Source organism: Acanthaster planci, linkage group LG02, assembly GCF_054643075.1.
Source record: "Acanthaster planci isolate LZ-2023a linkage group LG02, COTS_SCS, whole genome shotgun sequence".
Lineage (NCBI taxonomy): Eukaryota > Metazoa > Echinodermata > Asteroidea > Valvatida > Acanthasteridae > Acanthaster > Acanthaster planci.
The window spans coordinates 14763567-14785937 of record NC_141778.1 but is presented as its reverse complement, the minus strand read 5'-3'; the positions used below and the strand labels follow the sequence as shown (position 1 = coordinate 14785937).

At 43.3% G+C, this 22371-nt stretch overlaps 1 protein-coding gene across 5 annotated transcripts in view; it reads left to right on the top strand.

Moving 5' to 3' along the window:
- Nucleotides 1-17: 17 nt before the first annotated feature.
- The window catches only part of LOC110973153 (uncharacterized), an 82201-nt gene continuing 59847 nt past the window's right edge, over nt 18-22371 (top strand). For 2 of the 5 annotated variants that reach the window (XM_087130353.1, XM_087130360.1), the window contains exons 1-3: nt 30-269; nt 6089-6172; nt 6536-6589. The gene's annotated coding sequence lies outside the window, so the exon portion shown is untranslated. Of the gene's footprint in view, nt 270-6088; nt 6173-6535; nt 6590-20782; nt 20960-22371 lie in introns of those variants that run through there. The other 3 variants (XM_022223725.2, XM_087130362.1, XM_022223727.2) reach the window with 2 other exon arrangements.

Here is a 22371-nt window from a genome sequence, read left to right as displayed (position 1 = left end):
GATGCGCTGACTTGTGTTTCCTTTTGAGTTCTGATACATTCCTGCCCCGGACGTCCAGTGGAATAACTCAGACTGCCTTGTGGAGTCCTTAATCCAGAGATACAGACTGACGCTATGACTGTAGAGCCTGGAGTCCCGAGCGAACTTCACACCCAGCGAGAGGCTAGGCTTTTTGATGAGCGAGACTCAGACATGTCAGAGTCATAATGATGTTAGGCCTACTATACGCGTACAACAAGATTTTAGACGAAAACTGGATTTGTAACCGGGTAAGTTTGCCCTCTGAACTAGTGCCTGTTTATAAATTTTGCTTAGAAGCTGGCCTTCCGTCAGTTAGTTTAGCCATGCTAAAATATCTTGGAAAAGTCAGGTCACACATTGGAGAAACCTTCACTGAACAGGGCGCCGCGAGAGCACGGGCGTTTCGTCGTTTCGCGCACAAACTTCAAGTCGGTGTCAGACTTTAAGTGTGACCAAGAACTGAGAGTGGTCTGGATCGAGTCATACTTCCTCGATTACTCGACTTGTATACATGGGTATATTGTTGTATTAGTATCTTGGTAATTTCATGAACATAAAAATAGGCCCACTGCTAACATGCGTGTTAAACTGTTACTTTGTCCGACACAGCTGTTCAGCGCAATCTTGAATCTTGCGCAGATTTCAGTTGTGCTCTACCCAGTGTTGATTTTCCCGGTTTAAATGAAATCCATTTGTAGGATAATCAACGCAGGTGGGGAGTACAAGTAATTTGCACAGAAGTCCAGATTGCGCTGAACATCTAATATTCAAATCTTCAATTTTCAGGATTTTCTTCAAAAACTCAGGGCAGCATTTGTGGGTTAAGTTCGATATGCTAACGGGCTTATTGAATCAAACTCGAAGGAAGTAGTGGCTTGTTATAATTCAAATAGATTTGATGGCTGTTTCAGACTACAAAATAATCATAACAGAAAACAAGGAAAGCCACACAAATAATGTCGAGGGTGATCTGACCGTCTTGCATCTTACGCGCGAGCAAATAACACTCTAGAGTCCTACCCCTGTATCCAACAATACGATCCCTCCAAGGGAGAGTGACATGGGAAAACAGGAAAGTGTGTCAATTATCATATACCCTTAGATTGAACTAAAGCCCTTCAGCTGTGCTCTCAGTCATTAATAAGGAAGAATGATGGTTTAAAAGTAAATTATTGCATGTCATTCCCCAACACAGTTTGGCCTAGATAACCTAACTCAAACACCATGCAAGTGAATACGTTTCACCTCCACTTCAGCAGCTATACCCCGAGTTTCGCTGGAAGTAACCGTGCAAACGAAAAAACACTTTGGAAATGTAGGTCTGAAACTTTTGAATTCCAAACACGTTTTATACATCTGGAAAAGGTGTGTCTTCAGTATAACAAGAACTGCCGAATAATTCATGCTCTTTGCCTTAAGGAGAGAAATTAAACTATTTCCGAGCGCATGAATGGGCGCCCTCACCGTTCACGTTTGTATAATGTTGTACAGACCCCGTACTCACACGGGTATGATTTGTTTAGGGAAAAAAATCACCGTCCATGCAGCCGGCATCACATATTGTAAAGTGTCTTGCCCATGGACACACACTCTCCATTAACGTTTGCGATAGACTCGAACCCACATTTAAAAAAAAAACTCCCCACAGATCTTGGGCTCTACGCCCCAGACCGCTGGGCCCCATGCAGGCCCCCATACAGAACTTTAATCAAGTTCATTACAACATTCGGGCAAGGAGTTTGCTGGGTTCTAGCAATTACTGATGTTCGATACTTGGTCTTACAGGCAGAAGGCAGAAGACTGAAGAAGACTTATCCTGCTGGAAATATTTACCCGATCTGTCCGTTTTCCTAAGCTATCATACGGGGCCTTTCCATATACATGTATTTTTGCTCCAACGCGCGCAGTTCAGAAATAATATCCAACTCCAAAGTTCATCCCGACCCTTGCTTAATCCTAATCAGCGCTTATGCAATTTTCAAAACTGCACGGTGTTACAAATATTTATCATTCGTGATACAAGCAGTGCAGCGTGATTTAGTTGTCACATTTGTAGCGATTTTGTTTCTGTGTGCCAAGTTTTTTCAGGTTTGCACAAATATTGATCGAAACGGGATTGATAATATTTCCATTGCAGTGGAATAAACAAGGGCGGTCCTACGTACGCGAGAATATTAACGTTCGTATTTTTAGCTGAATAATTATGCTAATTTAAAGTCTCCCGTTCAGCTTGAGTCGTTGAATGATCTGAGCCTCTGTCCTTCTTCATGAGAGGAATTTCTTGACTCTTATCAGCGTATCCCAGCAGTTCTACCACCATCAACTTTAATTATGTTTTTCCACTTTTTTCCCCGCACAAAAAGGGACGACTTCCCTCCAAAAATAATGCGGGATTGACGTTGGGCAGACATACAGAGCTTGTCGGTTTTTGTTAAAAGGCCACCAGCAAAACGAAACATGAATCCAAGTCTATTGTCAGCTACGGGCAGGTTAGGCCCTGTCTGCAGCGGCATATTACAAACGGCGGATGTTGGCTCCAACGTGGTAGGGGCAGGGAACGCTCAGGTGACCGGATTGTGTCGAGTTAGCTCCAAGACAGCGGGCTGGGGTTGGAGAGGAAGACGAGTGGATTGGGATCTAGATTGTATCTAAACAGGGTACGGGGAAAAGATGTCTAGTCCGGACAGCAACAAACCGACAAGTCCAGGATCAATGTTATGTGCACGCAGATATCACCTTAAGAAAAAGACATTATAGCCCCAGCAGCTGGACCAGAAGGCCAAGAATGCTCCCTGATTTGGTTCACTGGGTGCCCTAACACGAGCCGCTTTAATTTATCATCTCACGACACTTCCGATCTCGTTCCATTATTTAATCACATTTTGATGTAAACATTTTGTTGCACCTGCAAAGTTTTGACTGAATCGGACCATTGGACCCAAGGAGGGTTGAGCGGGGGTCATCCCCGACCCTCCCAAAAATGCAACTTCCCTCCCTTCCCAAAATATGTATAACGCCCCAATAAAAGGTTAAATAAAGAAATTCCCAAAGTTTTTGTCCCCAAAAGTATTCCCCTCCCCAAATATTTTGAATCCGCCCCATAATTGGAGTATAGGTCATTTTTAATTGTATACTAGTGTGGTATATTTACTCTGTGCGCCGTTTGTGAATGAGCACTTTTTTCTCTTCAGAAAATGTAACTAATTGTCTCCAGAGAATGGCCCATCCAGTTCACAAGACAACACACCACAAACTCCAAGATAGACCCCGATTGAGTAACAAATATTGCCGCTGATATCGGGGGAAATATAATAGGAAGAGCGGAAATTCCAGCGGGCCTTTTTATGCGACTAGGTGGCCGTGGTAGTTTTGAATTGTCCAACCAGTTGCAGACAATCCAAGCGCCCAGAAAGACGCAAGATGATACCACGCAGAAGCAGATCTAAAAGGGAAGTTGGGAAGTTGAGAGGAACACCTCCGTATAAGCACAAAACCATCACTGTCGCCGTGGAAATGACCAACGCCAGTATTTACCCCTACACAATGATTATATCCTTGCCAAGTCAATCGATTTGGACAGGATGGTGACGCCTGGTTTTATTATGAAGCGCCCTCACTCGCGTGCATAATTCCAGGAATAGTAGCTCTCCACACATGACTTCCTCGACTCTAGCCTGTCACCTTCAAACGCCACAGTATCATTTTACCTGAATGAGAGAGAGTAGACAAAAATATTAGATTCTTGCAACAACAATTCCTAGTTTATTCGCCCAGAAATGCCGCAATATCAAAGCGTGTAAAACTTGCGCGTTGAGCATGCCGCGCCGCAGCTGCAAGGGCAATTTTGGCTCCCAGCGTGACGGTGTTTTTTCAGCCCTGGGTGATCCCAGTGAATGTGTTTTCTCGGGCAAATTGGGGCTGTACCACCGGCGAGCTTTTGATGTCTAGCTGTTGCAATCATAATGCAATACTCCGTGCCCCTTTGACCCCAAAATGTAGCCGAGGAACAATAGGAGCGGGGCTGAATCGGATGAGCGGGGCCAACGTGGCCCCCTCCCAAGTAGGCGGATCCGGCCTTGTGCGACAAAACAATATTACAAATCCCACTCAGTTCAAAGTTGCTCAGAAAGGATGACACACAACCGTCTGCGTTTGATCAAAGTTGATGTTATTAGTATATAATGACCAACCCCTTTCCGTTATTTTACGTACTGCATGGCATGTTTAACTACAAACTTAATGTTCGTGTCCTTATTGCCCGGGGGTTCCTAGCTGTTTTTCGCCAACCTTAATTGCAGCATAGCCTACATTGCATTACGTGTCTCCAAACTGCACACCTTGAATTTTTCATTGTCGTTTTTGCGCAGGTGGGCCTACCTCTGTGAGGATCGTTCAAGAAATTTGGTCCATGCCTGAAAACGGGTTGTTATCGAGGCATTGTCTCAACAAAATGCACCTTATATGACAAGTCTCAGATATATCTGTAATTTCTGCAATCGACCTTTGTTTGAAGCATTAGCAAATTCATTCAAACGTCATCAATAGGCCCTATATAGAGAGAGAATATTCCCACTCATAACGTGATTATTGTCCCTAATATTTGCCCAGTCCGCGTTGCTACTGTGTGTGTGTACGTTGAGACGGAGGTCCAGAGTCGCTCGCATTTTTTTTATCCCTACTTCATCACTTTTCAAGAATAATGTTACAATAATTCTGACGTGAATTTCGTGCAAAACGATGTGAAGGGCGACTTGAATCGTATCATACCGTTAATACTCAAAATTGTCCAGTCACAGATTTGGTGCGAAATTTTCAAGCCACATTCCTGTTCAAAGTTAAGAAAAGAAAAAGGGAGAGACATTTATGTTGGTCAGTGTCACAACACCATCAAGAGTTTTTGTTTGGTTGTTTGTTGCTGTGAGCTGAATATGATAATCAACTATAGTGTAATTCGACCAGCAGAATCAGAAGCCATTACTGCAGAGGCACAACGCTCGTGGACAGGTGGTACGCGCGCGTTACATGCCTCTTCGACCAATAGGGTGTCGTGATTTGCCATATGCACGCGCGCGTCAAGCTGAAGAATGTGCGCCTGAGTGCAGCGCCTCCGCAGTTATGGCGTCTAATCGGATTAGTCCATAGAACCATGCGATAATCTACAACATTAAATGATATCGTCTAAGATAGTATCGATTGAAAAACAAATGCCTTTTGCCCCGCAAAAATGTGGGCACCACTCATGCAGTTGTACACTACAAGATGTCAATCCATTCCTGGATGTTTTTTTTTCTGGATAATGTAAGAGTACATCCCCAGAAAATCTACCTCCAGAGGCAGCACCAGATTAGATGCATGGGCGTGATGGAGAGTGAGGGTAGGAAATAGAAATAAACAAGAAGAAAACGTGAGAGAAACGACAAAGAGGGAAGATAGGTGACGAAGCTCACCAATTTGCTGGCAAAAAGCCCTCTGAATGGAGCCTCTTCCATCTCAGTGTAACGCGTAACCCCTCCCCCCAGTGGACAAAAATCCTTTCGACACTTGTGACCAGAGGTACACCGTTCTGAAGCAAGTCTATAAGGGAAGACTGGCCGATAAATTAACGCTGACTGGACAAGCCTGAACCTAACACCTGGTCCCATTACGGACGCCCACACGGGGCAATTAACTAAATATCCGGGCCAATCCGTCAAATTATTAAAAGTGGCACCTTGGAACGGAAGACAGAACACCATATTTCCGAGTAATTTCGTCTCTTGGGCGTGATAAACTGAAGTTCAAACACAGTTTGTCGCCGGCCTCGGACCGTACCTTTCCTAGCCCATCAAAATGCTTTTGGAATTCCCGTTGAATATGATAAGTTTGCAGATTGCAAGAACAAAAACATATGAAACCAAATATTTGTACACTTTGAACAAATATGTTTGCTATGGGATTGATTTTGAATGTAGAGTGGAAACTATAAATAAAGCCAAGTTTCCATAGTAGTTTTCATTTCCTTTTAATCTTTGTTGACCACGATTCGACTCCTGCCAGTTATTTTCTTTGCCAACGTGGCTTTTTACAGTCCTGCGCTGACCACAAGGGTTTCCAGTTGGGGACTACGTTTGATTTACTGTTCTCCGGATTTTCTCTTCCCATTGTCTAACATGTAAGTTATCTTCCTCTCGTCCCATCGTATCCAAGAGCTATAGGCGTTTAGAAGAATCACTGACCACACCACGCAGATAGATCAGAACAGAAGTGACCAAATGTTCAACCAAAGTATTTCAACTGATTTAAACTGAACCTCATGACAGCCAACCAATTTTCAATTCAACAATCCGAATGTCCTTTATCCGGAAACACAAAGAAAGTATTGCATCAATCGTAAATGGTCCTTACTTATTGCAAATTCATGAGAAGGGAAGAAATTACTGTCAATTGGGCTAGACCAGAAAATTGGAAAATTGTTTTCAAGAATGTTTGAAATTCTAATAATAATGTACCCAATTTTGTTTTCATGTTGTTACAGGTTATAGCAGACTCGTGGGAGCATGTCTACTCTCCATTAATAAAGGACTTCATGGTGAGTTTTGTATTCCCTGCAGTATAACACAATAACTCAGTTTTGACAAACATCTGAAACATGTTACTTTCCGCTGTCAAAATTCGTTTAAGTTGAAACGCACAATTGCAACATTCGCGTTATTAGATTTGCCGCGCCGAGACATGCACGGGTAAACCTAGGTCCGAGTTCCTTCCACTTGGCCCCGATTATTTTGACTAATTTGCCATTTCGGGTTAACTTTGCCCGGCCGAACTGGGTTAATTGGTGTGTTGCAAAGGGGCAGGGTGGAAGTCTTCTTGGCCGCGCAGAGGCCGCGTGTGTCCAGCGCTGTTTTCGGTCGGGCTGATTTTGCTCAATTTCCCCGGACCTCCTTGGACGTGTCAGGTGCAATTTCCTGCCTTCCCCAAAGGATGGGAACCTGTCTGGGACGGAGAATTAGCCCATTCTTGGGTTTATGTGGTGGAAAACAATTGTGGCAAATTCAACAAGCAATATCGGGGCGGAGCAATACTCCCTCCGGTCGGTGGAGCTTGCAGCATTTTTGGATTTCGTCGAGTGTAGTCAGTTAACAAGACGCGTGAGAGACCCGATATTTGAGGCGTTTGGATCTTTCACACAATCCCTACGAATGTTTCTATGTCACGTGGTTGATCCATGCTTGGATGTAAATTTGTACCTTGTTCTGTATAAACCAAGGGATGGCAGATCGTTCCTGCTGTTAACTATAGATTTAATGGAATGTAGGTGTCGATCCACAGGGTCTCGTCGTTGAACGTTTTGTCAATCATATTTGATGAAGACTTCAAATATTGCCCTGTAAAATTATCCAATTCCAGGCATAAAATCCGTTGTTCCAAGGTACGTGAATTTGTCTAAGCCCTATGACGAACACATGACCGCCCTGGGTAACGCAGGATTGAAAACTGGTGATGATTCGCACGTTTCAATTTTCAACCCTGTGCCAACCCTACCTAAACCTCGAGATAGACTTCAACCTAGGTTGAACTCAACCCTGCTCCGGACCAGGGTTGAGATTTTTCAACCCGGGTCGAAAATCGCACATGCTCCTCTTTTGGTTGAACTCACCCCCATTAAAAGCTTAGTTTGCACAAAACAATTATTATAGGGTGAAACAATTCCGGTTTGAACACATGGTTGAAAAATCAAATTTCCAACCCAGGGCGGTCTTGGGCTCGCCCAGGGTTGAGTTCCCGGGTTGAGAGACTGTGGGATGGGAAAGTGTGAAACACCTGCCTGTAGGCCCTAATATTGCGTACAATCATGTTGGAGCACCCATCAGTTAACGTTTTTCCAAACTTTGCATCACTTTCAGGGGCGTTAACTTGGTGCAGTGGCGCTTCTATGCGCCTTTCTACTTCTGTGACCCTAGTTCGAATCCCGCGGATGTGGATGGGGGTTTTCAAGTTGATTGCGCCGGTCTTCCCTGAAATAATTTTTTTCCCGGGGATTTTTCTCTTCCATCTCTCGTTAAATTTGAACTTTATTTTTTCCACTTTCCCAGATTTCTTTCCATTCTGTCGAGATACAGTGACCATGCACTTTTGGGCGTAACCCCTGGTTCCATTCCCAGAACGATTTGAACTGAATAAACAAACACTTTAATTCATGTATACAGCCAGAGCTGCCAATGAAAAATTGTTGCGGGATATTTTTGATTCAAATGTTGAATGCGAATGATTGAAAGATGCTTCTTGAGTTGTCAGACGAATTCCTAATAAGAGTGTTTGTACCCCTTTGATGGGATGCCGACTGATTCAAACGATGCCCGGCGAACGCTCCCAGCCCGGAAAGAACGGTGGCAGCGGAGATCGGCATAAACACCATCTATCAAACGCGGCTCGAAACTGTTGATCACAGAGTGCTGGAGACGCGTTGTCTACTGCAGGCAAAACTGGTCAAAATATGAAACCTGCGGACGATGAAAGATCGGTGGGGAGAAATGCTTTTGTCCTGTCCGTGCGATTAAGACATCGATGCGTAAGCCATAGGGTACCGCAGTGGTGGCTCCCGACAAAATGTCTACACATAAACTTGGATTATGCTCAATTCAGAAGTAGAAATTGTGACTGTTGACTTACTTCTTGACTTATTCAATTTGGGATATATCGTCTACCCAGGGGGTCGTTTACAGAGAGTTGTTTAGGGCCGATAATCCGCTTGTTAGGGCACTTGACACGTCGGTTCAAGCAGAATGAGTCATTTGTGCCTATGCTTTGTCACATTATGTTATACTCTATACAGAAAATGAAGTGCACCAGTTTTTCTTCATGAAAGGTGCTGACTGGGTCATCTTTTCATCAGATTCTGACATGCTTCCTTTCTTTGTACATGTATTTGGCGCTATGGACAATCGCACAACGAGAAAAGATAGACGGCACCGGCGCCACGAGGCCCAGCGGCGTATGCGCACCCGCAGTAGGATAGGCAACTTCCCACCCCCCCGGCTTTAAACACAATGGAAGACAGTCTTAACTTCTGTCATTTAATAAAGCGAGACTAGCTGTTTATTTTAACCCAGTGAAGACCTTAAACCGACGAGCACATACACGTTTGTTTGAACGTGTTTGACACAAACATAAATGCGACTGGAATTCCAACAAGCGATTGAACTATAGGGTCTACTCGATTTTCTGGATTCCGAAATTCCTTCCTTCGACTATCATGCAAAACCAGCACATCATTATGGTGTGGTTGTATACACAGTTACATTACTTTTAAACGATCCAAATCCACGTATTTTCAATTCGTAGAGAACGCCCCAAAGGGCATACCATGGCGTCATGTACGTTTAAATTGGCCTAAATTATTTCCCAACTACTGCCGCTGGGAGGGTTGTAACGGTTAACATCAACTGCGCACTTTCCGCTTTGCATGTCAAGTCAATTTGCACCCTGGACACTTTCACGGCGTTTGATCGAATGTAACAGCACCTGAGGATCAGGAAAAAAAAGATATCGAGATCAATCCTGCTTGATTGGACGGATTAGTCATACATTTCGCGACTTTCTTGGCAGTTGATTTGATCATGACTTGATCCACCTTAAACCCAAGTGGTACTGTTATTGTCGTTATACAAACGGTGGTGTGTACGCAATCAGGGTCCGCATATTGCAATGTTAGATACAGCCTACGTGTAAGTTAGTGGATTTGGGCACCAAATCTGTTCAGATTACACATTACCATTGGTTTACTTGTGTTCAATTGCTGATTGAGTGGTGCCAAAAATATCCAATAAACTAACACAGGGTGCTTTTGCCATTGTTAAACAACTGCAGCCAAAGGCGTTCAGTATACACCGTGGGAATGTTGGTCACGCGATCTAATTCGCTTTTCGTTTTTTTTTTGGGGGGGGGCATTACTGTGCGGTACTCAAGAATATTGGCGCAAATTTTCGACACATTTTGGATGGCAAAGTTAACACATTTTCCATAGGAAAACTCTCTTCCAGTTTTGCGTTAAGACTTTCGGATTTATGTAACATTTTGCGTGGACGAAATACGAAGAAAGATGTGTCACCAGCTTTGAGATTGACATCAGCTTATGCAGGGGAAGTTGGGTGTTCAAGTTGAGCGAAATTGCTGTTATTGACAGATGCTGTGTACGTACGTGTACACCGTACCATGTACAAGTACAGACCCTGGCCCGGATGGCAGGTACATGTACTGTACCAGCAAGGCGTCTCTTTATGAGACGATCTTGAGAATTGAGGTCCTCTGCATGTCTACTTCGTCACCACAGGTGTCCCGTAATCAAACTTGAAACACAAGATGGGAGCCCCTGGCATATTTCACCAAAAATACGCATGCGCCCTTGAACCCATAAACAGGCATGGCAACTGACCTGTTGGCGATGGGACAAAAAATAATGTCATATAAGGGTTGTGACTCTTGGAATGTGGTCAATCCTTCAGCGACGGACTGGAATAGTCCTATTTTTATGCACACCCGACACTTCGGGTACGGTCCACTTATTCAAGCCATGTTGAAAATAGTGTAAAATCAGCACTGTTGAGCGCCCAATAACATGCATACCAACGTCCCTGAGATTTGTGAAATGCAAATTAAATTATTGTCTGGTCCTAATCTTTCAATTTCTTTTAAAATCTTTTGTGGGTTAGCCCCTTACATTTTTAATTATTCCCTGAACACAAAATCACCCCCCGAAAAATTGATTTTCTCCGAAGTCTCATTGCAGCCATTTTTCAAGTGGCAACCTTCAACTTTCCCGGGCACGTATAGGACCAATTTTTTTCAACCGTAGTTTTTAGTCATTCTGCTCTCATATGAAAGCTCAAAGACCCAGGGAGTTGATCCTGGCAACGATTTACACAATCTCACCATTTGGGGGGCCGCACAATCTCCTTTTTCAAAAGATACTGTGGGAGGCACTTTTAATGCTAAAGAGCTGGCCAGAAATTCTCACTTGATTTAGTAGGCTGCACCCTCCGTGGATTGTTGGTGCTCTACAATGGCATTACAGACAAGCAGGGTGACTTGGAGAGTTTGGACGCGCCACTCTGTCTGCACTCTGGCAAATGCTGTTAAAGTACTGTAATTTTCAATTTGCAAGAGCTTTTTATCCCACTCCGTTTTGTTATGCTGTTTTCATGCAAAGATTAATTATCGATCATGATCGTGTACAGACCGTATGGGACTTGTCAAGAACAAATCGCAGTCCTTAACATGAAACAAAAGAGATTAACATACGTCCGCAATCCTACAATAAAACCAAAGTTTGTGTTCACCCGATTTCCTATATTAGCCTATAGCTTCGTGTTGCCAGATGATAGTCCCATAATCTACAGCTTTACGACAGAAACCGCCCTCAGTTGACCATACTGAAGAAGTTGATTTTAAAATCCCACAATCAGGGAGGAAGAACGGGTGCACTGGACCTCCTTCAGATGCAGAGCAGGCCTGCTCCCCGGCGAGTGTCCCCTTTGAAATTTGGAAGTGTAACAGTACCCAACCTACAAGCCGCGGGCCATCGGCATTGTTTATTCGGTATCCCCCCCCCTCCTGAAATTATGTGTGCGCCCCGGGTGCCCCTCCAAATTTCCCCGAGGTACGTCACTGCTGCCAGCTAGTCTATAGAGTATTTCCCAACCGACTTAATTAGGGCCTTTTATCAGTAATTCTGGTCGAAGAATCGAATCTCAGATTTGCTTGAGGTCTCCACATAACAGTTTTGTGGCCACTTTGGACAGTTGCGCTTCGCAACCCATGAAGGAGCATCAATGGGCGCCATCGCTGCATCAAGGTCTCCTTTCCAAAGAGTTTCATTTGCAGTGTGAGTCCTTTGCTGGGAAGGCGGCGACTTATTACGGGGTGTCTGCCATACCAAACACGTACTCCCTTCAAAAAATAATTTGGCAATTACCGTCCATCGGCTCGTGAATTAGATGGAAATTTTGTGGGTCGATTCTTCTTCTTGTCAACAGGCCTAAAGAAACCTGTGAAAACAGTGGCTCGATTAGTCGCGAGGAGTTGCCCTGAAATTTTCATTATCGCATAAATGGCCCTGCGGAATGTCACCGAAGTGGAACCGGTGAATTCGAGCGCGGGGAGGCGTGCCTTGTCAACAACCTGTCCGGCAAGTCAACGCTGGCTGCCCCTCAACAATCAAGCTGCTCGTGGGTCAGTCGTCAATTTTCTTCGCTTCCTCTCAAGCTTGTCCGTGAAATCAAGGAGTGTAGCCAGGCTCCTGTGTCCTCTGTTCTTTCAGCCGACCCCGTGTAGCCACTTTTATTCCCTCTTTTTTTGTCCCTGGGGCCTCTTTTCATTCTGTGACCTTGTCTCGACCTTTATCCTGGAAAACGTCAGAGCATTGACCTGTCACTGTCGTTACTGTTGCAATATTCTGAGCTTGTTCAAAGGGTTGGATGAAAGGCAAAAACTTTGATAAGCTTAAAGAGCAAGTTAAAACTCGAAATTCATGAAGGAACTTAATTTACTGCTCTTCAACTCTGAAACTAATTGACATCCCATTCGGTTAATCTGCTTGAAAATGCACTTTCTGCCAAACATTTATAATTGTTCATGCTTCTCCCGACAAATAAGCCACTGGTACTGTGATGTCATTTCATGGATCCAGACACTGTTCATTTGGGGGGGGGGTTTGTTGTGCAAAGGGTGAGCCCAAACTTCGCTCATTGAAAATACTAGGGAAAAAACATTGTTCATTACAGGCCTGCGATCATTATTGAAAGAACAACGGATCACCAATAAGAAGAAAAGAACATTTTAGACAGCATAATATCCAAATTCAGGAAACTGTTTTTGAGGTGGTCTGACGCGGCTGGATTGGATTGTCCATATCTTACAGGACCAGAGCGGTGATTTACTAACCGTTATTGCGATTAAGTTTCAGTCGCACATTTCATGGAAGTGTACATGTATGAAAAAAAAAAGAATAGTCCGGTTCGTCTTCATTTGAAAAACCGTCTCTCCGATGCATTCTACTCCCTTTGGCACTTTACAAGACCGACTTCAGCTGAGGTTTGAAGGACACCCACAATTTTTCATTTGACACTTTCGGACAATATAGGTCTAGTTCGTTGGCGGATTTTCAGAAAATGAGTCGTACTCGTCCGCGATCTAATCGATCTCGTCTTTGTGCACAGAAGCATGCTGACAAACTGCTAGGAAAAAAATGCAGAAGCCCTAGCACTTTGACTGTCCCAAGCTATTCTCCACCGCCTTTCACATAAAAACTCAAAGGACAGGTCGATTTTGAAATTTGACAGAAAGATATTTCACCCATTGTGAAAAATCTCTGTCCTTGCCTGAGGCAAAATACCTCCTCCATAAAACTGTTTTAAGAGTGTGTTTTGAAAATGAATTTATTTCTCGTTCTGCTCTAGTAAGTGCCGCAAATCGGCGAAAATTAACAAGCGATGGGCATTATCGCAGAAGTTTTGCTTTCATTATTAAACTGTCAACACTAACACCGCTGTCCTTCATACGTAGATAAAACTATTGCATGATGGAGTGTAATATTTAGTGTTCATAGATAACGTGTATTTTGTTGCGGTTGACATTAAACACAGTGACAAAACAGGTATACAGTAAAGCGGAATATTTCACGAATCTCTGACGTTGTTCGGTCCTATTGGTGGGTTTAGTACTCACCGATGAGGGCGCTCCAGACCGACAAAAAATCCAAGCTCTTTATGCGCGCTGTTTTTCTTGCGCTCTCCCCATGCATGCACCAACGCACAAGGTTTGACAAACAAACTGTCGCACGTACCGGTAGCTAGCTCTCCCCGACTAGGCATGTGTTGTTGAAAAACTGAACTGGTGAACTGGTTCCCGTCCTGTACGTAGTCTGCTACGAACGCAGAGATCGGTAGCGCAGCGGGTAAGGTTATGTATCGTATGTGAGGAAACGAAGCCCGCACAATGCACAAATCAAACAGGAGCTGATAGAATATGTCGCTTTTTCTTCTTTGTTACCGAAAATAACTTCACTCTATAATGTCTTTTTATCCAAAATTTAACAAAATAACCATTGATTTGAAATAAATTGCCGTAAAATAATTTATCGATGATATTCGTTGAAAGAATAAACTTCCATCAAAAGAGGATGAACAGTGATAGTCACTTGTGTATTATTCACCTCCTGGGGGAAGCGTAACGGTTCTTTCCTCGCTTTGCACTAATGAGGCCCGAGTTCGAGTCCCGGCTTGGCCCAGGCTTTAAGTGCATTTGGTTTCCAGTCCATACTCGCTCTCGCAGGTTTTCTCTGGGTACTCCGGTTTCCTCCTGCCTCTAAAACTGGATCTTCTTCCTAACTCTGTAATGTGATGCTGATTAACAAAGATTAAGTATAAACGTATAGTTATTGGTGCAAATAGCCTGAGTAGCTGAAATCGCCATCAATACAAAACAATAACAACCACCTCACTACTTGAACGTATCAGAGCATTGCTGTTGGCTTGATGAAAGTTATGATATTCAGCATCCAATTGACAGGGCTAATCGCACACGTTAAACCGCCGCGCAGCTAGCATACTGGTCCCTATGTAATGACGGGAACCAGTCCAACCGAACGGGCTTATTGGGGAAGACTTTGACGGTCCAGGATTAATTGTGGATGGATTTCTTGCTGCATGAGCATCAAACCGGATGACATGAGAGCAAACACTTGAGCTCTTTTTCGTTTCGGTCCAATCGTTAACGGGCCTGCAGATATTTTTGCATGGCCAACAAGGATGACGAAACCTGTTAGCTCTGAGGGCGGGGGGGGGCGGAGTCCGTGCACGTGTTCTAATAATACATTACACTCGGGAAACTGCTGTTGCAATATACATGTAGGTCAGAATAGACAGAAAAGTCGGGACCATGCGTTCGGTGTGCACAGTGTGCTTGCCATTTCTTCACGGGCTTCCCGATTCGGCTTATTTAATCATTCAACCGGGGTCGTTTCCCACCAGCGATATTAGGGGTCGTCTATTTTTTACGAGCTTACAAAGCTTACTCTTTTTCTGGACCCCCTCCTCCATTCAGCTAACAGACAAAGAAGAAAAAGAGATGATTTATTAGTATTATTTTTCATATTTTGTGAAACCGTACCGGACATGCCAAACCCTTGGTCTACAGTTTACATACACACTTGAAAATGATGAGAAAATGGATGGCCCCATGGCATAACAGGTGAGAATTGATGATGGCAACTTGTCTGTGGACCGACTTTACAACCAATACGAGCGTTATATTGTGTCAAGAGGGGGAAAAAGTACACTAACTGATAACCAACACGTCTCGCAAAGCCTTCAGGTGTAATTCATCAATCCGTATTAGGCCTATTGGCATTACAGCTTCGCACGCAAAGCATCGGTGATGGTAGTCCTACTTGAAGTTGAAGGAAGAAGAAGGAAAATCTCGGCTTATATAAAGAACTAAAGTACCAAGTTGCTGTTAACTGTTGCAGGTTTTCATGCCTTTATCGAAACATAAAGGAAAGCCTTCCATTGTGGAAGGTTATGCTGGCACATTTTATGAGATGGCAACACAGTATTTCTTTTTTCAAACGATGGTAAAAAAAGTGCAATTTTGCGAAAGAGCGCGAACCAGAAGCACTTTGAAATGTCCTGATGTGTCTGCCAGTGTCTACAATGAAGCAAGAGTTCATTACAGATTGATTTAATTTTTGATGATGAATAATTAAAATTTTGTGGTTTGTTGTATCTAAATGTTGGAAGCAACATTTGAAAAATGATAGTGAGGCAGGTTACATTGAATGAGGCACTCATCATGCTTCAGGGAGCAAGGCCAACATGGTTTCCTTGTGAATGCAGTCTATTGCATCAAACGGCCAGGTTACATTGAATGACATAGCATGAGGGAGCACGGGCCAATATGGTTTCCTTGTGAATGCAGTCTATTGCATCAAACGGCCAGGGTTCAAAATGAAAGACATAGCATGAGGGAGCACGGGCCAATATGGTTTCCTTGTGAATGCAGTCTATTGCATCAAACGGCCAGGGTTCAAAATGAGCGCCTTTGTGAGAAACCGACCGTACTGCTCCCCCCCCCAGGAATTAAACGGTTTTCTTAGCAGTTTTCCCCGTATAAAATAGTTTGGCGTTTATTGGCTTTGATACAGTTAATTTCCCGCAACTCTCCCGGCAGATTCGGGAGGTGGGTTCAAGGACAGGGTATCATGCCCTTTTCCTCCCGGCTTCAGACTGCACTGTGGAATGTTGGCTTGTTTTCCAATAGTTAAATTTGCAAACTCATGTCGTTATGGTAGACTGAACGACGTGGACTTGAATTGTGCTAGATACAAATCAGAAGCAAAGCATTTCGATTCCTTTTTCTTTTCTTTCTCTTCACATTTTTTCAGGTCAACAGTGTAGCTTTACTTTTTTCCCATGTGTTTTTTACGCTCTCATTTGCTCTACCTTTTCAAACTTGTAATAATAACATTGCATAGTTATTTACACTTTTCCATTTTCAGCATGGCGCCTTACCGTATCGTGTATGCAGATCACCAAGCCAGTCGCCTAATTAGCAGGTACAAACGATCCAACAAACGACTTACGAAACGACCATTCTGTTGCATTTAGCAGTTGCTTTAAATTCACTGACAACTTGGCCGTTTCGAGGCAGACACATGCTGTAACTTGATCAGTTTCATTCTGTAGGAACAGATGTGGCTCAGTGTTGATTAGAATTGCTAGCATCCATGAAATGAATTTTTCTTAGAAGCAATATTTGTGAATCTCTTTAACCTTCTTCAATGTATGAAGACTGTTTGAAGTCTTTTCTTGCCTTACGTGAACTGCAAAGTGCACTTTTTAAACATTCAAAATTGACCAAGAATTTCCGGACAAGTGAGGGCGCTTTTGCTTCGATGTGAATCCAGGAAGACATGGTTCAATTTGCATGTTTTCATGTTCAAATTGGGGTCTCCGAATTGTTATCTGAAAACATTTCTGTGGACAGGTTGCTTGCTGGCTTGTTGCCATACACTTACACGACAATAAATTGCTACAGGAAATGAAATCTACGATAGCTGTTTTTGAAAAATCTAGAATTTTGTGTGTGTGTGCACAAATAAGTGCAGCATTGAGATTCAGTGCATTGGATGGCATCATCGTTTTGCTCATGAATATGCAAATCTACATTAGCATAAAAAACAAAAATGCTCTAAAAATGGGTTAAAAATGCAGAACAAAAATTTTAAATAAGGTTAATTGAAACCCCAATGTACAATTTTCTAGGGTTTTTTGGTTAAATATTTCTATTTCATGGTCCCTTTGAAGCGAAGACCTGTATAGGAAGGGAGATTATCATTTATCGTGTCTTACATGTGTAGCTGCCATTTCAAAGTTTATACTTGTGTATTCATTGCTTCGATCGCACTTAACTCATTGTCCTGTGCTTTCAAAAGAGACTTAATTAGGTCATCTCTCTACTGCAAAACCGGTATACAGAAAGGCATTTGGGTATCAATTCAAATCAAAGTATGCCTATAAAGACGTTAAGTGAGTGTTGACCGTAAAGGAAATAGCAGCTGAGCATTTACGCAACAATGTATAAACTCAAATCAGTGCTCTGAAATATGTGCCCTGATTTGATATTATATTCTTGTCGATATTCTGATCAGGGTGCTACGCAGCCCTGCCATATTTCTCTAATGCATAAGTTCACGCCTTGCCTATATTTATTCGACAATGAGCCTGTTTGGTATTTCATAAAGGCAAGGTCTTTCGGGAACAAAGTGCGCGCGTGAATCAGTGTGTGGCATGGCAGCACTGATGGGCAGACAATAATTGCGCGTGCGTGGTGCTGTTCCCGAATGACCTCGGTCGCACGTCAGCAATACCAGACTGGCTCTCTATAGCTATCCGATTCGTAAGTGTGACGTCACTTCAGTTTAAACCACGCCCACTGCACATGCACTGCACATACGTAGGGTTACATGTGTTGATCGTCGTTATGGAACCCTGGAACTGGAAGTTAACGCGCAACTTCAGTGATTGTCCAATGGGAGCCTGCAAATCGTAGCACGTTCACCTTTGTGACGAAGTCACTTACGAACCGGATAATAGGGTTATATTTCAGATGAATAAATATATCAAACCTGTCGCTGGTGCGTAACGTTAATATTTTTCAACAACACAATGAAATTTGACATGGACGATCACGTTTTAGGACTACATAAAGAAATAAAACAAAACGTCCAAATAATTTCTGCCCGCCATTTAGGAAATCTTTTCATTTTTTGTCTCATTTTGTCGGCGCGGCGGCTGAGTTGGGCGCGGCACCAACTCTTTCAGTTTTCTCATTGCGGGTATGAACAACCATAATGACTGTAGTAAAGATATATCTTGTCGAAGTTATCGTTGACCACTATCATTGGTGGGCTTCACGGAGTGCATGTAGTCGGATCAATCATCTATGATTATTTTGATTGTGCGACTTAAACGCCGATTACACTGACTTTGCAAAATTACAGCATTAATGTGTTGCGTATGTTTCTCAGTTCCTACTCATCATGCTGTTCTTTTATATCTTCGAACAAGAATTTAAAATCCATTAAACACGGGAAGAAATGTTGTCCTTGTCTAGACAATAGTTCGAGCAAATATCATTAAGTTCCAACCTGAAGTTCAGTTCTAGACCTTGTAGCCCTCATGATCAATGCCTTGTGCTGAAACTCGCGCACCAGAATGTGGTGAAAGAGTAGTCGAATACTGATTGCGTAAAGTTCCCTGACATTGTTTTGCTTCTGACCTTATTGCAAAGCACGAGTGAAATGAAGTACGTTAGTTGTTTTTATTTTTTGGCTGCACGGTGGCAAAGTGAGCCTTTCCGATCTGTACTGATCGAGTCCTCGCATGATCCATCAGCCTTATTAACTATCTGGGATTTATCGACGATGGATATCATGGGAGGTGCGAGTGAAGTTTGTATAGGTCATGACGGATGATGCTGCAAGTGTGCATGTGCCAATAGCAAGGAGGGGGCCGGCAGTGGGGCACGAGGCCCCTGATCAGGCCTGTGCCCCCCCCGTGTGCCACCAGCCACCACTAATGGAAAATCCACTGTGTTATAGTCCGTCTTAGCCGGTGTTTTAGCTGCGACCGAATCCATTGAGTAGCCCCTCCAAAAACTGAGGGTCCCGAGTGCCCCCCGCTTGCAAAATGCTCCCGTGTTACGCCACTGACCCATTTCTTCTGCTAATCTGTAATCGAATTTATAACCACAACAGTTTGATATTTGTGCCGCTCCGCACTAGTTTCCGTGGTTGTTTGAGACTGGACAAGAAAGTAAGTTTGAAAGGTAGCTGATCAGAAATAAACTCAATTGTTCAAACGTCATGTTTTTAAATCATCACTATCGACTGTTCAACCTCTTGTAAGCTGTTACAGTCGATTGCATCACAAGTCAAGTCACAAGGCCTGTCACAGGTGCAATGTAATGTTACTCTGTAAACAATAGACAAAAATGCTCGTCACACTTCGTGACTTGGCTTCAGATTAGATGAATTCAACCGGAGGGACTTGCTACGGACTCGATTGTAACACTGCTTGCAAGCTAGGGTACCGATCCTGACTATTGGCGCAGACTGGCAAAAATTCATCGATCGCCACAGGCGGTTACATTCCATGTCACGAATCTTCAGGGGAAAATTACATTCCCCCCGTCTAATAATTATAGGTCAGTCGTTCCAGATGAACTGCCGGCTACGTAGCTCCTGTAACTTTCATGAGCTTTGGGGAATACTGGACGACGTTTCTGTTGACACTTCATCCAGCGGTGATGGATGGTCAGTCGGGGGAGCGAAATCGCGCCTCGTCCCCCGTCCGTTAGAATGAGGTCCTTGCTTGCCAAATTCCGTTGTCGGTGATAAGGGTAGAGACAGCTATGGTTGACTCGGGACAACTTAGTATACGGATGATGTGCACAGAGTAGGAAATAGATTGTACAAGTCCTCGTTTCTAGCTGTCTAACTAATAACATGCATGCAAAAGCGCGATTTTTAATTAGAATAGCACTTTATAAATAATATTCTTCAGCGAAAACCTATGACCCATAATTTTCTAAATATGTATTCCCTTCTTTTCTGGTTAATGGTTTGGGAAAAGATCGGTAAGTGAGTTTGTAGTCAACAGATTCAGCGATATAATCTGTACTAAGCGAGTCAGTTATGATCCTGTCACCAACAGACCGATGCGCCTATCCCCTAGTAGGTTTCAAAATCGACAAGCATATCGTCCTCCCATAACAACATTGGATTTAAATAAGAAATTTGTTGGCGCTCCTGGTGTGCGTTATCTTCACCTTTGTACCTCTGTAACCTTTATTTTATTGAAGCAAACAATTAACCACAACCAACCCCTAGATCATTTTCTCATCATTCTGTTCGCTGGTCGGATACGAGGAAAACAAAAGGTCCGATCGTTCAGAAATGAGCAAGCGCAGCAAATCGTTATTTGGGTGATCGAGAGGCTGCGTGTAGGCTATACATACATGTACATGGAACCAGTTAACTCAGTCACCTCGACCCTCACACCTCGCTCCCGTGCTTCGGTAGGCTGACCCCGGGTGCTGAACCCTCCATGTGTCTGCCTTATGTTCGCTCATGTTCACGTCCCTTGGTCATTGGGCCCTATTATGTTTCCTCCGCTACTGCTGTTTGTTCAAGGACCCAGGCACCTCAGATTTGTTATTCTGTTAGTCTGCTGTGAAGAAATGTTGTCGTATTTTTGTTTTACCCGAGCATAATGCTGGCTTAGGTCGGCGTGTAGTGCGGAGCTAGGCTGAGGTCAGAACGATTTATGTTGTAATGCTTCCTCTTAAGAACCAGGAAAAGGACGAAGAAAGCCTTCAATTCCTACTTGTATTTCGGAATGCAGTAAGTATTCGGTGTATCAACAGCAGGCAAAACCCTGGTATGTCTCATACAGGCAAAATGGCTGCCAGTATGGTTTATAATTTTGCATAAATGCGTTCCTCTCAGCACTTTGAAAGGCACGCCATTTATAGTTGGGCTATTCTTTTAACACTATCGAACTACATAATTGTATCATCTCGGCTGATCTGACCAAATTGATACGAGGTTGAGGGTTGGAAAGAGCATGCCTGAGAGCACTGCTATAGTGCAAGTGCCGTTTTCGACATAATACGAAACAAAGTGGCAAAAAATCCACACTGTTGTCGCATAACTCGGCGTATTGACTTTTTTTCATATTTCCATGCAAGCTGTGTGGATTTTTGCTTAAAAGAAATACGAGTGGTTCTAATCCGCGGAAAGTTGATTCTCGATCCATATTTCAGCGCTGTCTCGTCCAGAAAGTCAACAAATCACTCGAGTCTGTCACACTTCGTCAACGTCTGGCAGATTGCTGGGGCCCCTGACCTGTTTCCAGGCTACTGTTTTACTTTAGATTTTCTTTTTTTTGGGGGGGGGGGCTATTTTTTCTTTTCTCTTTTTCCTTTCATTGTGACCCTGTTGTAGGGGGAGAGGGTTCGTTTTCAGTAAATCTGCAAAAGCCTATAAACAAACTTTTTGACCCAGTTAAAGAATTCCCCGTCGCGACCTGACCCCTAAGGCCTCGGGGAAGATTGGACACTTTTTTATCCGTCTTTATTTTCCCGGCAAGACATGGAATCTTGATGAAATTTCCATACGTGGTGAAACACAGAGGGTCTACCAAAACATCGGCTCCCTCGGTCAAAATCGTGACTGGTCTATAGTGTTGGTACTACTCCTCGTCCCTACCCGCAAGATTTGGAGATATTTGATAATTTCGCAAGCCTTGTTTCCTATAGGCCTAATCCTGCCACTGAAATTTGGTCACGTCTTTATTCATCTCAATAGAACCAAATGAAAGGTTTCTTTCCTTTTGACACAAGAACAGAGAAGGCAACATAAATCTGTAACAATATCAAAATGAAAAGATTAAGTATACGGAGACTGGCTTCAACAAATAGTTCTTCACTGTAACCAAAGCCGATTCACAGAACTTAGTCGGCCATCTTCAAGGACGTCTCATTTTGGTGGGCATAAAGTATTAAAAATGGCGTAAAATTTCGCGATTGGAGCCGCTTTCTTCGTGTTAAATACGGCAGTGGAAAAGATACTGTTCAATTCTACCCTTTCGTGTAAACTGTAATGTTAAATGAACAGGTGCAATTTTATAATTCAAAACGGACTTGCTGTAATATGACACAGGCTTAGAGAAAAGTCCCATTTTTATTCACGCTGCATGCTCTATGGATATTAATTGGCTCGCTTTGGCGACTACCCACCGTGAAACTTTCATT